Consider the following 21,137-nt stretch of genomic DNA (forward strand, 5'->3'; position numbering starts at 1 on the left):
GTCTATGGGAAAACAAAAAAATAATAGTTTATTTTCACTTTGTTTGGATTAAAGAACACAACTTTTACATTTCTTATTAAGAAATCAAGAGAACACAGATAGGCACAATTTTAAGAAATCCATTATATCTTAACAAGTGAATCTATGAACATAACGAGATGGATCTAAACTAGAACATAAAAAAAATCTGCTTCCTTATGTTTACAAGTAGCACAAGGATCATACTCAAATAGCATTACAGAAATTCAAGCTACTATAATTTGATGAATGAAATAAACTAGTACTTGAAGAAATACACAATAACCCCCCCCCATACTTTTTAACATTAAAAACCCTTAGCATTTCAATTTCTGGGAAAAGTAAAAGGAAAGTGAATTTCAGGAAAAATAAATTATAGTAAAACTCTAAATCTCTAAATGTAATCACTGGCATAGGTGTTAGTTATTGCTGTTGTTGCTGCTCCTGTTGAGATGGGATCTCACTATGTTGTTCAGGGTGGTCTCAGATTCCTGGGCTCAAGTGATCCTTCTGCCTCAGCCTCCTCTGCAGCTGGGACTATGGGTACAGGTCACTGACGTGAACTTGGTTTACAGTAAAACAAAACAAAGCTCAGGATGGGTAGTTTTTTTCACTATCAATGACAGACCTCTCACATTCAGGAAAACAGACAACCTGAATCCCTAGACCAGTGGGGCAGAACCTACAACACATGTGGCACAGTGGGCACAGATCCTCTCTGTCAGCACACAAGCCAAAGTGCCCCAGCACTGCCCCAGCAGAGGAGCATCAGATAACAGCACACAAAAGCATGCCTAATGCGAACTTTTACCCTTCAATAAAAAGCTGTATTACTGAAAGCTCTGCTATTGCGTTTTTCTTTTAAGACAAAAGATGTTAATGTATGAGTTGGTTTTTCTAAAGTAAAACACCAGCACTCAGGTTTAACTGAAGTACTGGCATTTTGCGATAAATAAGTGGGTTACGGGTTGCAGTCTGGGCACTTGGTTTCTAAAAGGTTCGCCATCACTGCCCTAAACCAATCTTAACTGATGCAGGGAAGTAAGGGAAAGGGCAGAGGGAAAAGAGGTACCAATTCCCACCATTTCCACTTTTTATTTTATTTTTGTTTTTGTTTTATGAGACAGGATCTCACCATGTAGTTTAGGCTGGCCTTACACTATGTATGACTAGCCTGGCTGGCCTGAAGCTTCCAGTGATCCTCCTGCCTCAGTCTCCATGGTGCGGGGATTATAGGCATGCGTCACCATGCCTGGCTCTCTTCCTCTATCCTGAGAAAACAAGCATGCTACTATTCACAACGAATAAGCAAAATATGGTATAGACATACAATGAAATATTATTTAACTTTAAAGAGGAAGTTAATTCTGACACATGCTACATCAATGAACCTTGAGGGCATTATGCTACATGAAATCAGTCACAAAAAGACAAATACTGTAGTATATGATTCCAATTACAGGGGGCACTTATAGTAGTCAAATTTCATGGAGACAAAAAAAAAAAAAAATAGGGTGGTTGCCTGGGGCTGTAGGTGGAGGGGTTGGGGCACAGAAAGGAGTGTCTTGCTAATGGGTATGGATGGCTTCTCAATTTTACAAGATGAAAAGGTTACAGAGATGGATGGTAGTGACTGCTGCACAACAATATGAACTTACTGAACAGCACTGAACTGTACACTTAAAGTGGTGATTTTATTTTATAATAAGAACTGGGGGAATAAAAAGTTTCCATTTCTAATCTTAATATAGGCTTAGTAAGGACAGGTTCATGTTATAAATCGGGATGAGCACTGAACATGAATGTAACATGAATGGCCATCATACGTGCTTAGATTTTAGTGTTGTTATACGTAAGAGGAGAAAGAAAAGAAGAAGAGGAGCAACTTGATACTGGCACCAAGTCCCGCAGGATTGGAGCACTCGGGATAACGTGAGGAGCAAAGACAGGTCCACTGAATTGGAGCTCCAACACAAGCCTGTCCTTTTAGACCTTTGAGTGACAGCAGGGCCCTGAGTAGACTATAATCACATCAGAAGAGGCCAGTACGATCCTTTAGGTGACAAAGATCTAATCTGGGACATGATCGGCCTTAGCACAGATTTACTGAACTCAAGGAAATGAGCATTTATCACACTAAGAGATCACCGCCACAAGTAAAGATATATTTGTTGCTGTGGGCCATTTGAAGAAGCTGGGTTTAGGGCATGGTGGCACACGCCTGTAATCCCAGCACTTGGTAGGCTGAAGCAGGAGGATCATTGTGAGTTTGAGGCCAGCCTGGGCTACAAAGTGAGCTCAAGGCCAGTGTGAACTACACTTTTTAAGACACTTTTTGTCTCAAAGACAAAAAAAAAAAAAAAAAAAAAAAAAAAAGGCTGGGTTTAATTTTGTGATTCAACACATGGATCTGACTAGCCAAACTGGGATTTAAACCTTAGCACCTTTTTTTTTTTTTTTCAGTACTGAGGACTGAACTCTTGGTCTTCAGCTATATCCCCACCCCTTTCTTATTTTTTATTCTGAGGGAATCTCAGTAAATCATTAAATTGCCCAGGCTGGGCTTGAACTTGTGATTTTCCTATGTTAACCTTAATCCTTAGCTTTCTTACACTTCAGTCATGATCTAAGATACTGGTCTGTGCTACTATTTGGTGTTAACAGCCCAAAATACTTAGTTTGTCCAGCATATAGGTTTACCTCCACACATCAATTAAATGTACACCATCTGTGCTGCATAGTGTGTACTGGTACTTAGCCCCACACCGACCCTTCTACACTCGCCCCTGAATTACCAGGCCTGAAGCCAACACTGCAGACCTCCTGGTCAGCTGTGCGCAGTTCCACAGGAGCACTAGCAAGAGCACCAGTTCCCACAGGGTGAGGGAAATACCGGCAGCACTGGTGGAAATGGAGTTTAGGAAACATCTTTTTCCCTTTCGCTCCTCTAGGCCTTCCTCCCTTTTGTAACCAATTCCTAGAATTACATTATCCTACCCATTTCTTTCTTTTTCTTTCTTTTCTTTGGAGGGAATGTTCTCACGGTGGTACTGGGAGTTGAACTTAAGGCCTTTGCACAGAGTTACATTCCCCAGCCCTTTTTAAAATTCTGAGATACTGTCTCACTAAATTGCTCAGGTTGCCCTCAAACTTGTGATCCTCCTGCTTCAGCCTGCCAACATGTGGGATTGCTGGTGCAAACTACAGTGCAGGATTTATATTCCCTTTTGATTCACGCAAATGGAGTCGTCTTCTGACTAGTTCCATCAAATTCACAATTTATGTAATTCATGAGCCAGGGTAGGGAGCTATGCTACAAGAAATTCATTCATCCACTCATTCAATAAATCTTTACTGAACACCCACTACAGGCCAAACACTGTTCTTGTTACTACAGATATAGCAGAAAACAAAAGCCCTTGTCCTCAAGGAACTTACATTCCAATGTAGAAGACAGAAAATACACAAGATAAATAAGTAAAATATGTATGTATAGATAAATATTAAGGAGGAAAAAAAACTAAGCAGAGATATGAAATGTTAGGGGGTTAAAATTTTAGATACCAAGATCACTGTAGTGATTTCTAGAAAAAGACCCAGCCCTAATCATGCACCTATCTAAAGGAGGATCATTCCAAGGAGCAAAACCAGTACATGCAAGGACACTAAGGAGGGAGGCCCCTGGGCATGTTGAAGAATAGACTCCTAGTTCGGTTTGGTAGCACATATCTGTAATCCCACACTTTGGGAGGCAGGAGGACTGCAAATTTGAGCCCAGACTGAGTAAGTGAGACCCTCTGAGTGGGATGGATGGATGAATGGATGGACAGATGGATTGACAGACAGACCAGTATATAAAACAGATTCTTGTGTGGCCAGAAAAGTTAACAAGGAGGATGCCTGGGAGGTAGGGAGGCCCACCAGGTCTTGGGAGCCTCACAGCTTGCCATAAGTGATTTAGCTACAGCAGCTGATTCTGAGAAGCAACATGTGATTTACCTGTCAACAGGGCCATGCTATGTCACCAGTATACTGCAGGGGCAAACAGAGATGGAAAAACAATTAGGAAACCCTTTTACAGCCCAAGTGAAACTGAACAACAGCTGAGACCACAGCAGAGGCAGAAAGAATGCTGAGCAAATCCTGAATACATTCTGAATTTCTATCTGATCCTTTAAAAATTAGGAAATGGTCCCTGAATCTTACCGAAATCCACACAACGGAAGTTTCTGAGATTCTTACCAAATGAAAATATAACAGCTTTGGCCAAAGATAAACTGCAAACTGACATTCTGCAATAATCAATATAGGTAAATACTGATATATAACATCCTAGGGTTTTGAATTTTTTAATATTTTATAGAAATGTAAACAGTATAGAAATACAGTAGCATCTATAAATCCAATTTTATTTCATCAAATCAGAGATAAAATCTTATTGACTCTATTTCCAAGAGGAAAGTTATTATATGTAAATGTTCTAAAAAGCCAAAAACGCAAGTTAGAAGTGAAAGGAATATGGAGTTTCTCGATTTGTTTTTTGAGACAGAGTATCACTATGTAGTTCAGGCTGCCCTCAAACTCAAGGTGATCCTCCTGCCTCCTCAGTGCTGGAACCACAGACTCACACCACCACGCCCAGCTCCCTTTATGTGTTCCCCAAATGTCCATATTGTTGAAGGCTTGCTCCCCGGATAGTGGCACTGTAGGGAAGTGGAGGAACCTTTAGGAGGTGGGGCCTAATGGCAGGAAGTTAGGCCACTGGGTCCATGTCCTTGAAGAAGGATTGTGGGACCCAGATCTCTTTCTTCCTTGCTTCCTGGCTGTCACAAGGTAAGCAGCTTGCTCTGCCTCGTATTCTATTATATATTGCCTTGCCACAGGCCCAAAAGCCACAGGACTAGGAAATCATGGACTGAAACCATGAGCTAAAATAAACCTTTCTACTTTTTTAAAATTTATTTTTATTAGTATTGCAGTGCATAGTGACTACACTAATCATGGGATTCTAGCACATGTAAATAACACAGCTTAATTCTTTTTTTATCTTCTTCCCCTACTTCCTCCATCCTTTGGTTCCCTTCTGTTTTGTAAAAGACGCATCTTCTTGTTTTCTATTCTCTTTTATCTTGCTCTTTCATTTATTTATATTTTTGAGTTTCTCATATAAGAGAAAATATATGACATTTAAGCTTATGTATCTGATTTATTTCACTTATCATTACGGTCTCAAGGTACATCCATTTTTCTACAAATGACTCCTTATCCTTCTTGATGGCAGAGTAGTACTCCATCATGTATAAATACATTTTCTTTATCCGTCCATCTGTTGATAGACATATAGGCTGCTTCCAAGGATTAGCCATTATGAACTGTGCTTCTATAAACATGTGTGTGCATATATATGTCTTTAACTCTTTCTAGAAGATATCTATACATCAAATGGTTGTATTGAATAGAATTTCTAGTTTTAGGGTTTTTGTTTTTTTAATTAGGAAATTCTATACTAATTTCCATAATGGCTATACTAGTTCACATTCCCACCAATAGAAAAGCATGCCTCACAAGTGTTTGTTATTGATTTCTTGATGGCCATTCGTTCTGAAGATATAATCTCAGTGTTGTTTCAATGTGCACTGCTCTAATGGCCAGAGTTATTAAACATTTTTTTCAAGTATTCACTGGCTATTTATACTTCTTCTGAGAAATGTCTATTGATTGCAGTTGTCCATTTTTTGTTTGAGCCTTTATTTTATTTTCTTTTTTTAAAGATTAAAAAATTAACAAAACAACAAAGAAGACAAAATAAAAACACAAAAACAACAAAAATGATACATGACCTCAAAACAAAATGATAGGAATTAACAATGGTTGCTACATTACATACTGTTATCTTCAATGAAGCTGCTCAGTCCACCAGATGTAAGAAATGTAAGATTGATCAAACAATCAAAGACAGTAACAAGTAATAAAAAAATCTGCAAATGATGCAGAGCTTCACCATACAAGATGGTAGGAGTTCAACAATGGTTCTTATACTGCATACTGTTTTCAGATCAGTTGCTCTGATTACCAGATACAAGTGTGCAAAATTGGTCACAATCTCCAGAATCTCTTGTGGAAAAAGCATTGACTGTTCCTTTCAATAAACGACAGACATCAGCAATACACCTATCAAAGGTATCCTTGTATACACATATAAATTTTGTTTTTCATTTTAAAGAGAAAAGAAAAAAAACAAAATAAGAAAAAAAAAACAAAAAAAGCATAGAGAATAAAAAAAAGATACAGAATTTCAAAACAAGGTGATAGGATATTAACAATCATTGTTATATTACATAATGTTATCTTCAAAATGGTTGCACAGATAACCAGATATAGGCATGTAAGATTGATTGAACAATTACAGATTAACAATTCCTTTCAAAGAACCAACAGATATTAGTAATACAATTATCCAAGCTCTGTGTATACATATACATATTTTTTCTCTTCTTTGTTTTTCCTCTCCCCTCCTTCATTCCAGTTGCTCCTTCCTATTTGAGCAGTTTCTTTTCCCTTTCACATATCTATTGTACCTTTCAGATTTTATTTACTCTTTCAGGTCTTATAGTAGGGAGGAAATAAAATGTTTGCACATGTGAATCTGATTTATTTCACTTCTGAGTATGGTCTCTAGCTGCATCCATCTACCTATAAAAGCCTTAAGTTTATCTTTCTTTATAGCTGAGTAATACTCCATTATATAAAAATACCACATCTTTTTTATCCATTCCTCCATTGATGGGCATTTGGGTTGCTTCCACGATTTAGCTATTACAAAATGCACTGCTATAAACATGGGTGCACATATATCACTGTGGTATGATGTTTTCACTTCTCTGGAAAAATATTCAGGAGGGGAATGGCTGAGTTGAATGGGATCTCTAATCCTAGTTTACTGAGGAATCTCCAGACTGACTTCCACAGTGATTGCACCAGTCTACACTCCCACCAACAGTGGAAACGGGCTTTCCCCACAGGCGCTCCAACATTTGTTACGGGTTGATTTCTTAATGACAGCCATTCTTTCTGGGGTGAGATGGAATCTCACTATTGTTTCAATTTGTTTAATTTAGTTTCTTGAATGACTAATGATGTTGAACACTTTTTCATGTATTTATTTGCCATTTGTATTTCTTTATCTAGAAGTGTGTATTCATCTCAGATGCCCATTTTTGCACTGGGTCTTTGAATTTTGGGATCCTGATTTTTTTTATTTCTTTATATGTTCTAGACAGGAGTCCTTTGAGGGACAGTTGGCTAAATTTTTTCCCAATTCGTGGGTCTTCTTTTCACACTGTTGGTGATTTCTTTTGATGTGCAAAAACTTTTCAGTAAGATGAGATCCCAGTTGTTGATTCTTTGAAGTATTTCCCATGCAGTTTGGTTTTTGTTCATGAATTCTCTGCCTACTCCTATGTCTTCAAGACTTCCACCTACTTTCTCTTCCAATAAATCTAGTGTTTCTATTTTAATACTTAGATCTTTAAGCCATTTTGACTTTATTTTGGTGCATGGTGATAGGCCTGGGTCTAGTTTTAGTCTTCGGCACGTGGAAAGCCAGTTCTTCCTGCACCATTTATTAAAGAGGCTATCTTTCTTCTAGTGAACATATTTGGCCCCTTTGTTAAAGATAAGGTGGCTGAGTGTCTTTGTGGTTGTGTCTGCATCTTCTACTCTGTTCCACTGATCTGCAGGTCTGCTTTTTTTTGCCAATACCATGCTCATTTTATCACAGTAGCTTTGTATTATAATTTCAAATAGAGGTTTGTGATACCTACTGCCTTGCCTTTGTTTTCCCAGAACTGCTTTTGCTATTTTGGGTCTCTTCTGGTTCCAAATGAATTTTAGGAATATTTTCTCTAGCTCTGTGAGGTATACCAATGGTATTTTCATTGGAACTGCATTGAATCTGTATAACAATTTTAGGAGTATAGCCATTTTCACAATGTTGGTTCTTCCTATCCATGAACAAGGAGTACCTTTCCATTTTCTGAAATAGTCTTTGATCTCTTTTTTTCAGAGTACTGCAATTTTCAATGTATATAGATCTTTTACTTCCTTTCTAAGATTGATTCCTAAGTATTTCAGTTCTTTGGATGCTATTGTGAAAGGTATGATTTCCCTTATTTCTCTCTTGGTATGTTTGTTGTTTGTGTATAGGAATGCTTCTGATTTTTGAGTGCTGACTTTGTATCCAGCTATGCTACTGAATTTGTTGATTAATTCTAGGAGTCTTTTGGTGGAGTTTTTGGGGTCTTCTATGTAGAATATCATGTCATCTACATAATAAAGATAATTTCACTCCTTCCTTTCCTTCCTTTTTTCCTTCCTTTCCTATCTTTATTTCTTTTATTTCTCTCTCTTGTCTAACTGCTCTGGCTAGTGTTCTGAGAATTATTTTGAACAGGAGTGGGACAGTGAATATCCTTGTCTTGTTCCTGATTTTAAAGTGAAAGCTTTCATTTTTTGTCCATTTAGTATGATGTTGGCTTTTGCTTTGTCATAGATAGTTTTGGTTTTTTTTCTGGTACCAGGAATCGAACTTACAACCTTGTGCTTGCCAGGCAGGCTCTGTGCCACTGAGCTAAATCCCCAGCCCCCATAGACAGCTTTTATCAGATTGAGGTAAAGTCCATCTATGCCAATTTTCTCTCGGGTTTTTATCATGAAGAAGTGTTTGACTTTATCAAAAGTTTTTTGAGCATCTACTGAGATGATCATGTGATTCTTGTCTTCAGTTCTGCTAATACGGTGTATTATATTGACTGATTTGCATACAATGAACCATCCCCGCATTCCTGGGATGAATCCCACTTGGGCATGGTGTATTATCTTCTTGATGATTTGCTGAACTCTATTAGCTAGCATTTTATTGAGAATTTTTGCATCTATGTTCATTAGGGAGATTGGTCTATAGTTTCTCTTTTTTGGTTAGTTCTTTTTCTGGTTTTGGTATCAGGGTAATACTTGCCTCCAGGAATGAGTTTGGGAGAATTGCTTCCCTATTTCTTTAAAGAGTTTGAGAGGGATTGGTATTAAATCCTCTTTAAATTTTTTGTAGAATTCAGCTGTGAATCCATCAGGACCTGGGCTTTTTTCACTGGTAAGTTTGTTATTACATTTTCAATTTCATTGGCTGATATTGCATTATTCAAGATTTTTGTATCTTCTTGATTCAGCTTTGCTAATTCATATGTATCTAGAAATGTGTCCATTTCTTCTGTGTTTTCCTTCCTACGAGAATAAAGATTTTTGAAGTAGGTATTGATGATCTTATGAATTTCTGAAGGATCTGTAGTGATTTCACTCCTTTCACTCCTTATTGCATGGATTTGAGTTTTTTCTTTCCTTCTTTTGATAAGGTTGGCTAGGAGTTTATCAATTTACTTTTTTCAAAGAACCAACTCTTTATTAAATCTTTGTACTGTTTTCTTAGTTTCAACTGCATTAATTTCTGCTCTGATCTTTGCAATTTCTTTCCTTCTTTGGGCTTTGGGATTAACTTGCTCTTCTTTTTCTAGAAGCTTGAGGTGCAACGTAAGGTTATTTGTGTTCATTCTGTTTTCTTGATGTGGGAATCCACTGCTATAGATTTCCCTCTGAGTACTGCTTTCATTGCCTCCCACAGGTTCCAGTAGTTTGTATCTGCATTTTCATTTGATTGTAAATAGTATTTAATTTATACTTTAATTTCTTCATGACCCAGTGGTCGTTCAGGAGGGTGTTATTTAATTTCCACGTGTTTCTGGAATTTTTGCAATTTCTTTTATCATTGACTTTCAGTTTCACTGCACTATGATCTGATAATATGCATGAGATAATTTCAATTCCTTTGCATTTACTTAAGCATGTTCTATGTGCTAGCATTTGGTCTATTTTAGAGAATGTCCCATACAAAGCTGAGGAGAATGTGTATTCTAATGTTGTTGGGTAGAATACTCTGTAAAGGTCTACTAAGTCCATTTGTTCACACGCTTGGTTTAGTTCTGCTATTTCTTTGCTGATTTTTTTGTCTAGTTGATCTATCTCTTTGTGACGATGGGGTGTTAAAATCCCATTACAAGGGGCTGGGGATATAGCTCAGTGGCACAAGCACCTGCCTGGCAAGCACAAGGTCCTGAGTTCAATTCCTGATACCTAAAAAGAAAAAAAACAGACAAAGCAAAACAAAAATCCCATTACAATTGTTATGACTTATTTGATTTTTCATGTCTGTTAAAATTTGCCTTATATAATAGGGTGCTCCTACATTTCGTGCATATATATTTAGAATTGTTATCTATTCCTCTTGCAGTTTTCCCTTAACAAGAATACAGTGACCTTCTTTATCTCTTTTGATCATTATTGGTCTGAAGTTCACCTTGTCTGCAAACAGAATAGCTACTCCTGCTTTTTTCTGGGTTCCTGTTGCATGGAGTATTGTTTTCCATCCATTAACTTTCAGTCTATGGATTTCCTTTTGAGTTAAATGCGTTTCTTGTATGCAGTATATTGTTGGATTCTGTTTCTTGATCCACTCTGGCAGTCTGTTTCTTTTGATTGGTGAATTAAGGTCATTTACATAAATGGTTATTACTGATATGTATTGACTTATCTTTGTCATGTTATTTTCCCACTGTTGGGTCTGTACTTTCTCCCTCTGTTTATTTTATTTATTTTTTAATTTTAAAAATAAAAAGGAAACATATTAATAAACAGACATCATTTTACAAAGTAGCATAAGAACAATACAAACAATGCAGAGTTACAGACAAAGTGGTAGGAAATTAACAACAGTGGTTGTATTACATATTGGTATCTTCAAAGTGGTTTCTCAGGAAAACAAATAGAGACATGCAAGATTGATCAACTAAACAATCATTAACTTCCTTTCAATTAAAGTGATAGAAGTCAGTAGTACAACTATGTTGTCTACCCTGTATATACATAATTTCCCCTTCTTCCTTTGCTCTTTTCCCTCAGCCCAGCTGCTCTTTACTTTTGAGCATTTTCCTGTCATTACACAATGTCTTTGCTTGGTAGTTCTTTCCTATTATTGGTCTTGAGATCATGGTCATTTTAATCTCTTTGTAGAATATCTTTCAGTACTCTTTGCAGGGTTGGTTTGATGGTCATGAATTTCTTCAGTTGGTCTTTGTCAGAGAAGTATTTTATTTCTCCATCAACTTTGAAAGACAGCTTTGCAGGGTACAGCAATCTGGGTTGGAAGCTGTTTTCTCTCAGGACCTAAAATATGTCATTCCAAGCTCTTCTTGACTTGATGGCTTGTGTTGAGAAGTCTGCCATGATTCTGATGGGCTTTCCTTCCTAGGTGATCTGTTTCTTCTAACAGCTTTTAATATTCTGTTCTGTTGTTGAATTTCTGGGATCTTGGTTATTATGTGTCTGGGTGTAGATTTATTTTGGTTATGACTAACTGGGGTTCCATATGCCTCGCTTATGTGTATATAAGGTTCTTGTCCCACGCTTGGGAAACTTACTGCTATTACTTCTGCAAATAGACTTTTTATGTCACTCATGTTACCTCCTGCTCTTTCATTGACACCTATCAGCCTTATATTGTTTTTCTTTGCCTCATCTTGCAGCTGTTGAATTGTTATTTGCTGTTCCTTTGTTATATTTAAGAAACATTTTCTTTCACAATCACTAGCTGCAATGCTGTCTTCAAGGTCTGAGAGAATATCTTCTATTTCATTCAAACAGTGTTACCAGCTTTCAATGGAATTTTTAATTTCCTAAAGTCTCTCTGAATCTGTTTCATGCATTCTAATTCTTTCCTATACTGTTCATTCAAGGTTTCCATTTTTCTGTGCTCCTCTTTTTTTTTTTTAATCTATGTTCTTCTGATATGCTGAGCAATTCTTTCATTATGGTTGTCATTTCTTTTTTTACCTGAGCAATTATTTCTGACCTGATATCTTCTATAGCCTGATGCAGTTGGTTTTTTACTTCAGTTGCTATCATTCCAGACATTTCAGCTGTGTGATTTCCATGTTCTTCCACGATGATGTTTCCTAGACTTGTTCTGGGTAGGGTATTTGGCTGAGATTGCGTCTTGCTTCTTCTTTTTGTCATTTTTCAAATCTCCCTAGGTTTCTGGGGATTCAGGGTCGTTCCTGAGATGGCGGCAGGAGGCAGAGCCAGGGGTCCCAGGCCCCCAGACAGCTCACCGAGGCTTCCCGAGTCCAAGGCCCCTTCCTACATTCAAGGCCCCTTCCTACAGTGGCGGGACAAAGCCAGAGGACCCGGGCACCCAGACAGCTCACCAAGGCTTCTTGAGTCCAAGGCACCTTCCCACAGTGGCGGCATGGGGTGAGCCTTTATTTCAAACTTTTCCTCTTTAAAGCTCATTTTCTCAGGTATCTGCTACAATAATGAAAAGTTAATACATACTTTTAGGAAAGTACAGAAAATGGCACTACACAGAAAAGTTACCAAAAGAGTGTATTTCAAGCAGGGCATAGTGGCACACACTGTAACCCCAGCACTCAGGAGTCTGAGGCAGGTGGACTGCTATGAGTTTAAGGCCAGCCTGGGTTACACAGTGAGTTCAAGGTTAGGCTGAACTACATAGCAAAACCCTGCCTCAAAAAAAAAAAAAAGGTATATATCAAATGAGTATATATAAGAAATATATGCTGGGAGGTATTCTGAATTTCTTTAATACAAGATAATAACTTAGAACTTTGTCTATTAAGATATATAACACTTTAAGGTTAAACCACAGAACACATCAAAATTCTAAAATTAATTTCTTAGTAAATCTGCACCAGGAGTACCACACTTAAATTTCTTTGCCAATTATCCCAGACAAAAATTAAATTTTTAAAAAATGTAGCTGTATTTCTGCTGGGTGTGGTGGCATACCCCTATAATCCCAGAACTCAGACGGCTGAAGCAGGAGGATTGCTATGAGTTCAAGGCCAGCCTGGACTACATAGTGAGTTCAAGGCCTGACTGAACTACACAACAAGACCCTATCTCAAAAAAAAAAAAAAAAAACTAAATAAATAAAATTTAGTTGTATTTCTGTCAATTACCAAAACAATATTTTAAAAATCCAGAAATTGATATGTTAGCCAATCCTTGCTGCTGCAATTTTTTCACAGCTAAAATACAAAATCAAACTGAATGAACTTCTAACAAGCAACATACATTCATACCTCACAAGTCTAAAGACATCTTCAGATGCTTCAGTCTTCTAAGACCCAGCTAGGGATTCTGCCTACACCACCTCTTCACCCACATGAGGACTGGGGGAGGGAAGAGGGTTGAGAAGCCTCTTCATAACTTCACCTCCAACTCCTCTTACTCTACTGCACCCAGTTCCTCTACCTTCTGCATTCTGAAGGGCTGAGACTGGCTAGAGAACAATCTACCTTTATACACACCCTCAGGAAAAAAAAAAAAGCACTGTCTTAAGAGTTTCTTTTAATACAGGTAAATTCAATCATTAGTCCATGATACTATTTGCAGCTAGAAAAAAAAAAAAAATCCACTGTAAAAACTCAAAATGTACAAAAATAAGGAAAGAAATTATGATACACCAATGTAATTAGCAGGCAACCATTAAAAGCAGGTCTGTGTGTATTTCGATGTAGCTACAGTATTGTAAGGAAAAAGATCGAAGTAAAACAAAGCAAAACAAAGTATAAAATATACTACTGTTTGGAGTTCTTTAAATTCAGATGAGAAATATATGCTTTTACACTAAAACCTTTCTGGGAAAATACAAAATAAACTAGAAATAATGGTGAGCTACAAAAGGCACTGAGGAACTGCAGGTCTTGGTAAAAAGGAGTGCACTCTTTTTTCACCATTCCAAAAAAAAAACTACGAACCTGTATTTGTGCTTAGTTTTTTTTTTTAAAACCTAGGCTATGGTTATGATTTTAAAATAAAGCAACAGAAGAAAAAGTAATACCTATCAAAAGCAATCTTATCTTTGTAAATTACAGCAGCCATGCACCATTGTCAACAATGGACTATGCATATACCAGTGGTCCCACAAGATTACATCACCAGGGATGTCACAGCCATTGCAACCATCTCAGTTTAAGTACATGTTACACTCTCACAATGACAAAGTCACCTAACAACACATTTCTTAGAATGTGTCCTTGCATGACTCTATTTCTAAATTCTTTGTGGCATAACTCAGTAAAACAAGGGTGGGTAGAAGAATTAGGAATATACAAAGATCCCTTCTACCCCCCCCCTTTTTAACTGGAGTAACTTTCAATTTCTTGCCATATGCTAAAAAAAAACTCCACTTTCTTTTATTTTTTTGGAGGGTCTTACTATGTAGCCCAGGCTGGCCTTGAACTCACAGCAAAACTCCTGCCTGAGCATCCTGAGTGCTGGGATTACTGGCGTGCACCACCAAGCTGCCTCCACTTGCTTGTTGACAAGTGTCTGGCTCCACTATAACTGAAAGTTTTTAAAGACTCAAATATATTAATAAATTTGAAACTAAAATCCAATTCTATTTCATATGAAATAGTAATTATACTTTTATGAGTAAATAGTTTCACAAAATATTTCATTCCTAAAGTACAGTAAGCCTACACAAATTCCAAGTTCCATTCTAGGAGAACATTGGTAAGTCAGATTTCTTAGTTCAACCAAGTGAGTCTTATACATCTTTGACAAAAATATACAATGTATATTGCTTTGCATTTCCTAGCAGTACCCTCCACATCACTACTGCTTTTCCTCTTGCTTTCAGACATCCTGGACAATGACTGAGCTCTGCACTACTATATATTATTGCACTGTACAGTAAGCACACAGCAGCACAACACTACTGTGACCATGTCCAGGAGACATGTGACCTACTTCTATAATTTGTTCACACCTAAGAATGTTAATTCAAGGTCTGTTAGTATCTGTGGAAGTCTGTAACTTGAATGAGGAGCTTACTGTAACAAAGAAATTTAGAATTACTGAAGAGTTTTAAATCTCCTAAATTCACTCCAGCCAACGATTAGTTCAGTAAAAACCTAATCTCCCCAGCTTCAAATTTTCTAAAACTTCTCCATTTCCAAGGAGGATGTGAAGAGGAGACTAATGAGCAAAACTTAAGCCTGTGGCATACTCTTCTACCTCAAAAGATGTGTCTGGTCTCAGGACTCCAGTATAGCCATCATCTGTGCTCCCCAGTAGCAGTACTGATTCATTAAAAATGTAGAAGGCAAGTGGATCCACTAGATTTGTTTCTGAAGTTCAATCTGCAGCTCACACACCCACAAGTAACAGGCTCTTATCAGTCACATCAAGGAAACCAGAATGAAGTTACTCCACCTCACACCCACACAAAACCTGACTGCAGATTGATTGTTACTAATACAACACATCTGTCAACCATCCAATGATGTGCAATTATCCTGGAAAATATGATGTTATAAATTACTATTATTTCAAAAGAGGAGGGAGGTGGCAGCAGAGGCAAGGATTAACCAACTGACCTGATCCTGTATGAGAACAACTACAGAGGAGAGAAAGGAGCAACCAGACCCTGTGACTGTAGACATTCAGTGCAACAATCCACATGAACACCCATTCCATGGCCTATATCCACTAGAAACCACAGGGCTGATGGCTAGCCTTAAACTTTAATCAAAACAGACACTTTAAGTAAAGTATAACAAAATACTGGCCTCTCATCTAAAAAAAGAACCTGAAAGCTCCTAACTAAGCTAGTGCACTTCCCACCCCAACAGGAGATGACAAAACAGATCAGTAACAAATTTGGCAAGCACAAAGAAGATATCAGTAAACAAATATTGGGCCAAATCAATCAGTGAGTCCACAGAAGACACTAATAAAAAGCCAGCAGGGTTAAACAAAATGGTGCAAAACATGAACATACTTAGCAAACAATTACAGTCCATCAAAAGGCCCAAGTAGAAATTCAGGAAATTAAAAATTCTCCTTAAAGTATGGTCAGCAGAAGTGACCAAGGTGAGGACAGAGTATCAGAACTAGAACGACAGGGCTGTTACCAGTGACCAATTACTGAGAGAAACCGTAAAAACAAAAGAACATGAAAAATGGATCCAATGGCTCTGAAATAACACCAAGACTAAGATTAATAGAAATCAGTAAAAACTGGCCAAGCATGGTGGTACATGCCTATAATCCCAGTACTTGGGAGGCTGAGGCAGCAGTACTGCTGTGAGTTCAGGGCCAATCTGAGCTACATAGTAAGCTCAAGACAAGCCTGAACTACAAAGCAAGACCTTGTCAAGAAAATGGAATTAGCAAAAACTCAGAAGACAAAAAAAAAAAAACTCAGAAGACAGCACAAATGTTATAAAACCTATTTACTGAACTAGTAACAGAAAACTTTCCAAATAAGGGAAAAGAATTTAACATACATGTAACTAGAATACAAAACCCCAAATAGGCACCACCAGACAAGAATCTCTCCACAATCCATCAGAGTGAAAGTCCCAGAAGTCCAACACAAGCACAGAATCTTAAAAGCAGTTAGAGAAAAGCAACAAATCACTTATGAAGAATTATATTAGAATTACAACAGGCTTCTAAACATAAGCCTTAAAGGCCAAGAGAGCCTGTAGACAAATGTTTTAAACTTAAAAAAAAAAAAAAAAAAAAGCAGTTTCCAACCCACTCTGATATGTCCTGCAAAACTATCTTTCAAAATTGATGAAGAAATATAAAATATTTTCATGATAAAGAGTATCTAAAAAAATCCATGACCCCTAACCCAGCAGCCCAAAAAATTCTCAAGGATATCCTAGAGACAATGAAGCTAACAATGACAAAAGGCCTAGTAGAATGAATGCACCAGGTAGGGTGAGGGGCTAAGGAGAAGGGAAAGATAGGGAATTCCAACAGTAAAATAAGACAATGACAGGAATAAGTCAATACCTGTCAGTGATAACTCTCAATGTGAATGATCTCAATTCTCCAATCAAAAGACACAGATTGGGAGAATGGATCAAGAAACAAAATCCAAGGTATGCTGGATTAAAAAGAAAATTTTTTAACCTAAAAAGAAACTTACAGACTAAAAAAATAAAAGGATAGAAAACAATATTCTATGCAACAGGAACCTGAAAAAAGCAGTATAGCTATCCTATATTCAGAGAAAGTGGATTTCTGAGCCAAAACTGAGCAAAAGTTTCTCAGCCAAAACTGAGCAAAAGAGGCAAAGAAGGTCACTATACAATGGTGAAGGAAACAATCCAACAAGAAGAAATAATTATAAACATATATGCAACCAACAGTGGCACACCCCACTTTATAAAACAAGTACTACTAGACATAAAAGATCAAATTTACATGAACAAAATTATAGTAGGAGGGGCTGGGGATTTAGCTCAGCGGTACAGCGCCTGCCTGGCAAGCGCGAGGTCCTGAGTTTGATTCCCGGTACCGAATAAAAACAAACAACAACAACAAAAAAAAAAAAATTATGATAGGAAACCTTAATATCCCATTATCACAAGCAAATCAACTAGACAAAAAAAAAAATTAACAAAGAAATACCAGAGTTGAATAAACTTTCAAACAAATGGACTTAACAGATATCTAGTGTTCCATCCAACAGAATATACATTCTTCTCAGTAGCACATGGAACTTTCTCCATAATAAACAAACCCTTAGCCAATAAAGCAAGCTTATGTAAATGTAAAAGAACTGAAATTGCACCATGCATATTATCAAATCATAGCATAATGAAACTAGAAATCAATGACAAAAGAAAACAAAGAAATTATGCAAATGCACAGAAACTAAACAATACACTCTTAAGTAAATAGGCTACAAAAGAAATCAAGAAATAAGACAGCTTCTAGAGCTAATTGATAATGCCAGTACAACATACTAAAACTTACGGGACACCTGAAAGCAGTTCTAGGAGAGAAGTTTACACTTGTGAATGCCCACATCCTTTGACAAAAACAGAGTGAATCCAAAATCCACACTCTCAGTTATTTTTTCCTTACATGACCAGAAACAAACCTTTCTCTCTTCATTCACTCCACTGAAATAGAGTACTTCTTTTTAAATGTACAGTACTTCCACAGTTATTGACCTTTTTAAAAGAAATAAAATCTTAACTAATATTTTATAACTTTAAAGGGACATTAGTAAATAGGAGTGATCTACTTAGCAGCTAAATTATAATTAAGGAGTGGTTCAGATATGATGTTCATAGGTTTTGGCTTCCCTTTGATGCTATCTGAAATTTGCACTCTGCATGTAAGAATCAAGGTTTGCAAAAATATAAAGTATGTGTGTTTATGCATATTTATATGTGTAAATAGAAGTATACATATATATGCTGACATTCAGTGCTTTAAAATGTGCGTTGTTTTGTCTTTTACTGTTACTTCTAATAAAGGCTAATGTTTTTGAGAACTTACTATGTATGTACAGGTATGCTTCTAATCTCTATGGATTAATAAAAGCCTATAATACTGAAAACTAAAAAATAAATAAATAAATAACCTAACCTTGAAGATCCTACAATAACAAGAACAATCCAAAACTAAAACTAGTACAAGGAAGGAAATTATAAATATCAGGGCAGTGATCAATGAAATTGAGACCAAAAAAACAAGACAATCAATGCATCAAGGAGTTCTTCGAAAGAATAAACAAATCCTTAGCCAATCTAACCAAAAAAGGACAGAAAAGACCCAAATGCAATTAGAAAGGAAAAGACAAAAATCACAAGATACTTCCAAATCAAAAAGATTATTAACAACTACTCTGCAAAATCTGTATGCCATTAGACTCTACCCATTCAGAAGAAATGGATAGATTCCTAGATAAATATGAATTACCAAAACTGAACCAAAAAGATATAAAACCCTGAGTAATTCAGTAATAGGCAATCAAACTGAACCAGCAGTAAAAACCTACCAACTAAGAAAAGCCCAGGTCTGGATGGGTTTACTGCTGAATTCTACAAAAACTTCAGGGAAGATCTAACACCAATACTCCTCAAATGCTTTCACACATTTCCACTGGCTTGAGCCTCCAGGACCACATGCATGACTGTCCCATCAGGCAGCTTACCACTGGTGGCACAAATGTATTTAATCACTTTTATCCATCTTTTTACTAACAAAATTAATAAAAAGCTGCTCAATTTACTAACAAAATTAATAAAAAAGCCACCTGATAGGACAGTCATACAGGTACCACTGGTGGTTCAAGTCACCCATCACTGAAACATATGAATCATAGCCACACTGTGAACATGTTAATGAAATTGGAAGACAAGGAGCACTCCCTAAGTCATTCCTGAAGCTAGCCAGGGATCAAGCCAAGGATCTAACCAAAAAAAGAGAGAACTATAGGCCAATCTCTTTAATAAATGTAGATGCAAAAATCCTCAGCAAGACACTGGCAAACAGAATGCAATGAACCATCAAAAAGATATATATTATGACCAAATAAGCTTCATCCCAGGGATGAAAACATGGTTCAACATATGCAAATCAGTAACTGCAATACATAACAAACAGAAGCAAGGACAAAAATCACATGATCAAGAGATGCAGAAAAAGCCTTGGACAAAATCCAACATCCTTTCATGATAAAAACACTGAAGAAAGAGGGCTGGGGATATAGCTCAGTGGCATAAGTGCCTGCTGGCAAGTGCAAGGTCCTGAGTTTGATACCCGGTACCATTAAAAAAAAAAAAAAAAAAAAAAAAAACACTGAAGAAAATAGGTATAGAAGGATCTTATCTCAATCTGATAAAAACCATTTATGACAAATTTAGTGAAAACATATTAAATGTGGAAAAACTGAACATTTTATCTCTAAAATCATAAGACAAAGATGGACATTATCCCCACTATCCCATTCAACATCGTACTCAAAACATCAGCAAGAACAATTAGGCAAGAAAAAGAAATAAAAAGAGTATGTACAGGAAAGGAAGAAGTCAAATTATTATTTGCAGATGACATGATCCTCTATACAAAAGACCCCAAAAAGTCTACCAAAAGACTCTTAGACTTACTAATAAAATTCAGTAATGTAGCAGGGTAGAGAAACAAAAATGCAAAAATTAATGGTACTCCGTACACTAATAATGAACCCACTGAGAAAGAAATTAGGAGAAAAGAAACACATTCACAATAGCACCAAGAAGAATCAAATACTTAGGAATTAACCTAACTAAGGAAGTCAAAGACCACTACAATGAAAGTTACAGCTCCCTGAAAAAGGAAACCAGAGAAGACATCCATCAGAAAATGAAAAGATACCCTGTTTCTGGATACAAGCCAAAATGAGATCATAACAAATTAAAAAACTTCTGTAAAACAAAAGAAACCAACAGAGTGAAAACACAACTTATAGAATAGGAAAAAAAATTACCAGCTATCCCTCAAGGCAGAGGACTAATACCTAGACTATATAAAGAATTCAAAGAAATTAGACCTCTCAAAATAAAAGACCTAATCAAAAAAATAGGCAAGTAAAATGAACAGACTCTTCACAAAAGAAGTACAAATGGCCAATAAATATATGAAGAAATGCTTAACATCACTGGCCATTAGAGAAATGCAAATGAAAACAATATTGAGATTCCATCTTACCCCAGGAAAAATATTGCTATCATCAAGAAATCAATAGTAAATCCTAAAAAGCATGTAAGGGGAACAACAACAAAAAACCTTCTACAAGGTTAGTGGAAATGTAAACTAGTACAGCCATTATAGAAATCAGTGTGGAGATGCCTCAAAAAACTGAAACTAGAAATTCCATTTGACCAGCTATTCCCCTTGTAGGTATCTTCCCAAAAGTATTAAAGACATAATGTTACAGTGATACAGTACATGCATTCCCATGTTTACAGAAACACAACTCTTGGAAGTAACTTGTATCCCATCAACAGAAGAACGGATAAAGAAAATGTGGTATTTACACACAAGGGGAGTACCAATATTATAAAAAAGGATAAATTTGAGTCATTTGTAGGAAAATGAAGGCACCTTCAATTATAATGTTAAGCGAAATAAATCAGACATACAAGCTTAAATGTCATATGGTTTATCTGATATGAGAAACCCAAAATATAAAT

At 36.6% G+C, this 21,137-nt stretch overlaps 1 protein-coding gene across 2 annotated transcripts in view; it reads right to left on the reverse strand.

Annotated features, from left to right (window-relative positions):
* Sfmbt1 (Scm-like with four mbt domains 1) overlaps nt 1-21,137 on the reverse strand; it is a gene marked incomplete at its 5' end in the record, with an annotated part of 164,711 nt that overhangs the window by 131,473 nt on the left and 12,101 nt on the right.

Source organism: Chinchilla lanigera, unplaced genomic scaffold, assembly GCF_000276665.1.
Source record: "Chinchilla lanigera isolate Chin_1 unplaced genomic scaffold, ChiLan1.0 scaffold00029, whole genome shotgun sequence".
In the NCBI taxonomy this organism is placed as follows: Eukaryota; Metazoa; Chordata; class Mammalia; order Rodentia; family Chinchillidae; genus Chinchilla; species Chinchilla lanigera.